The sequence below is a fragment of the Podarcis filfolensis genome (genome assembly GCF_964270895.1).
Source record: "Podarcis filfolensis genome assembly, chromosome: 10".
Taxonomy (NCBI): Eukaryota; Metazoa; Chordata; class Lepidosauria; order Squamata; family Lacertidae; genus Podarcis; species Podarcis filfolensis.
The window spans coordinates 15,096,257-15,100,528 of NC_139612.1; the positions used below are offsets into that span (position 1 = coordinate 15,096,257).

Below are 4,272 nucleotides of genomic sequence, written 5' to 3' on the forward strand. Positions count from 1 at the left end.
GCTGATTTATTTTCCCCTGATAAAAAGCCTTCTGTTTCAACCACCAAACCTCTCAGGGGAGCATTTGCAAACCTTTGGCACCATTTTTCTGCCGGTTAAGTTGTCCATGGTTGATTTCTAGCTCTGTGATATAAAGCCTTCTTTTTCGACGGCCAAACCTCTCAGGGGAGCATTTGCAACCGTTTGGTACCATTTTTGAGTGAATTGCCGAAAGTCAAATTTTTGATGAAATTGTGACCCCGGGGCTTAGGGATTTTTGCAAAAAAATCTTTTTCTGCCGGTTAAGTTGTCAATGGCTGATTTCTTGCTCTGTGATATAAAGCCTTCTGTTTCAACCGCCAAACCTTTCAGGGGAGCATTTGCAACCATTTGGCACCATTTTTGAGTGAAATGCCGAAAGTCCGATTTTTGATGAAATTGTGACCCCGGGGCTTAGGGATTTTTTTAAAAAAATCTTTTTCTACCGGTTAAGTTGTTTTGGGCTGATTTCTTTTCCCGTGATGAAAACCCTTCTGTTTAAAACGCCAAACCTCTCAGCGGAGCATTTGCAACCGTTTGGCACCATTTTTGATGAAATTGTGACCCCGGGGCTTAGGGATTTTTTCAAACAAATATTTTTCTGCCAGTTAATTTGTTGAGGGCTGATTTATTTTCCCCTGATAAAAAGCCTTCTGTTTCGACCACCAAACCTCTCAGGGGAGCATTTGCAAACCTTTGGCACCATTTTTCTGCCGGTTAAGTTGTCCATTGTTGATTTCTTGCAACGTGATATAAAGCCTTCTTTTTCGACGGCCAAACCTCTCAGGGGAGCATTTGCAACCGTTTGGCACCATTTTTGAGTGAATTGCCGAAAGTCGGATTTTTGATGAAATTGTGACCCCGGGGCTTAGGGATTTTTTCAAAAATATCTTTCTCTGCCAGTTAATTTGTCGAGGGCTGATTTCTTTTCCCGTGATAAAAAGCCTTCTGTTTCGACTGCCAAACCTCTCACGGGAGCATTTGCAACCGTTTTGCACCATTTTTGAGTGAAATGCCGAAAGTCAGATTTTTGATGAAATTGTGACCCCGGGGCTTACGGATTTTTTTAAAAAAATCTTTTTCTGCCTGTTAAGTTGTCGAGGGCTGATTTCTTTTCCCCTGATAAAAAGCCTTCTGTTTCGACCACCAAACCTCTCAGGGGAGCATTTGCAAACCTTTGGCACCATTTTTCTGCCGGTTAAGTTATCCATGGTTGATTTCTTGCTCTGTGATATAAAGCCTTCTGTTTCGACGGCCAAAACTCTCAGGGGAGCATTTGCAAGCGTTTGGCACCATTTTTGAGTGAAATGCCGAAAGTCAGATATTTGATGAAATTGTGACCCCAGGGCTTAGGGATTTTTTTCAAAAAAATCTTTCTCTGCCGGTTAAGTTGTCGAGGGCTGATTTCTTTTCCCGTTATAAAAAGCCTTCTGTTTCGAACGCCAAACCTCTCACGGGAGCATTTGCAACCGTTTGGCACAATTTTTGAGTGAATTGTCGAAAGTCAGATTTTTGATGAATTTGTGACCCCGGGGCTTAGGGATTTTTTCAAAAAAATCTTTTTCTGCCGGTTAAGTTGTCGAGAGCTGATTTCCTTTCCTGTGATAAAAAGCCTTCTGTTTCGACCGCCAAACTTCTCACGGGAGCATTTGCAACCGTTTGGCCCCATTTTTGAGTGAATTGCCGAAAGTCAGATTTTTGATGAAATTGTGACCCCGGGGCTTAGGGATTTTTTCAAAAAAATCTTTTTCTGCCGGTTAAGTTGTCGAGGGATGATTTCTTTTCCTGTGATAAAAAGCCTTCTGTTTCGAACGCCAAATCTCTCAGGGGAGCATTTGCAACCGTTTGGCACCATTTTTCTGCTTGTTAAGTTGTCCATGGCTGATGTATTGCTCTTTGATATAAAGCCTTCTATTTCGACGGCCAAAACTCTCAGGGGAGCATTTGCAACCGTTTGGCACCATTTTTGAGTGAATTGCCGAAAGTCAGATTTTTGATGAAATTGTGTCCTCAGGGCTTAGGGATTTTTTCAAAAAAAACTTTTTCTGCCGGTTAAGTTGTAGAAGGCTGATTTCTTTTCCCGTGATAAAAAGCCTTCTGTTTCGACCGCCAAAACCTCTCAGGGGAGCATTTCCAACCGTTTGGCACCATTTATGAGTGAATTGCCGAAAGTCAGATTTTTGAAGAATTTTTGACCCCGGAGCTTAGGGATTTCTTCAAAAAAATCTTTTTCTGCCGGTTAAGTTGTCAAGGGCTGATTTCTTTTCCCACGATAAAAAGCCTTCTGTTTCGACCGCCAAACCTCTCACGGGAGCATTTGCAACCGTTTGGCACCATTTTTGAGTGAATTGCCGAAAGTCAAATTTTTGATGAAATTGTGACCCCAGGGCTTAGGGATTTTTTCAAAAAAATCTTTTTCTGCCGGTTAAGTTGTCGAGGGCTGATTTCTTTTCCTGTGATAAAAAGCCTTCTGTTTCTACCGCCAAACCTTTCAGGGGAGCATTTGCAACCGTTTGGCACTATTTTTGAGTGAAATGCCGAAAGTCAGATTTTTGATGAAATTGTGACCCCGGGGCTTCAGGATTTTTTCAAAAAAATATTTTTCTGCTGGTTAAGTTGTCTTGGGCTGATTTCTTTTCCCGTGATAAAAAGCCTTCTGTTTAAAACGCCAAACCTCTCAGCGGAGCATTTGCAACCGTTTGGCACCATTTTTGAGTGAAATGCCGAAAGTCAGATTTTTGATGAAATTGTGACCCCGGGGCTTAGGGATTTTTTCAAAAAAATCTTTTTCTACCGGATAAGTTGTTTTGGGCTGATTTCTTTTCCCGTGATAAAAACCCTTCTGTTTAAAACGCCAAACCTCTCAGCGGAGCATTTGCAACCGTTTGGCACCATTTTTGATGAAATTGTGACCCCGGGGCTTAGGGATTTTTTCAAACAAATATTTTTCTCCCAGTTAATTTGTTGAGGGCTGATTTATTTTCCCCTGATAAAAAGCCTTCTGTTTCAACCACCAAACCTCTCAGGGGAGCATTTGCAAACCTTTGGCACCATTTTTCTGCTGGTTAAGTTGTCCATGGTTGATTTCTAGCTCTGTGATATAAAGCCTTCTTTTTCGACGGCCAAACCTCTCAGGGGAGCATTTGCAACCGTTTGGCACCATTTTTGAGTGAATTGCCGAAAGTCAAATTTTTGATGAAATTGTGACCCCGGGGTTTAGGGATTTTTTCAAAAAAATCTTTTTCTGCCGGTTAAGTTGTCTTGGGCTGATTTCTTTTCCCGTGATAAAAAGCCTTCTGTTTCGACGGCCAAAACTCTCAGGGGAGCATTTGCAACCGTTTGGCACCATTTTTCTGCCGGTTAAGTTGTCCATGGTTGATTTCTTGCTCTGTGATATAAAGCCTTCTTTTTCGACGGCCAAAACTCTCAGGGGAGGATTTGCAACCGTTTGGCACCATTTTTGAGTGAATTGCCGAAAGTCAAATTTTTGATGAAATTGTGACCCCGGGGCTTAGGGATTTTTTCAAAAAAACCTTTCTCTGCCGGTTAAGTTGTCGAGGGCTGATTTCTTTTCCCGTGATAAAAAGCCTTCTGTTTCGACCGCCAAACCTCTCAGGGGAGCATTTGCAACCGTTTGGCACCATTTTTGAGTGAAATGCCGAAAGTCAGATTTTGATGAAATTGTGACCTTGGGGCTTAGGGATTTTTTCAAAAAAATCTTTTTCTGCCACTTAAGTTGTCGAGGGCTGATTTCTTTTCCCCTGATAAAAAGCCTTCTGTTTCGACCACCAAACCTCTCAGGGGAGCATTTGCAACCGTTTGGCACCATTTTTCTGCCGGTTAAGTTATCCATGGTTGATTTCTTGCTCTGTGATATAAAGCCTTCTGTTTCGACGGCCAAACCTCTCAGGGGAGCATTTGCAAGCGTTTGGCACCATTTATGAGTGAAATACCAATCATAGGTATGATAGAATCATAAAGGGGGCAGAAAGCAGGCGGGTGTCCAGGAAAAGAGACATTGGCAATCCCACCCAGTCTTGAACTCCAGAGCTAGAGCCTTATCTCTGGGGGAAGTAGACATTGTATGAGAATGGGCTGTAGTACCTCAGGTTAAGAACTTTGCTTCAGGATGAGAACAGAAATCGCGCGGTGGCAGCGGGAGGCCCCATTAGCTAAAGTGGTGCTTCAGGTTAAGAACAGTTTCAGGTTAAGAACAGACCTCCAGAACGAATTAAGTTATTAACCTGAGGTACC

At 42.4% G+C, this 4,272-nt stretch overlaps 1 long non-coding RNA gene across 4 annotated transcripts in view; it reads left to right on the forward strand.

Annotated features, from left to right (window-relative positions):
- The window catches only part of LOC310744249, a 604,604-nt gene that overhangs the window by 589,744 nt on the left and 10,588 nt on the right, over positions 1-4,272 (forward strand). The window lies entirely within an intron of this gene.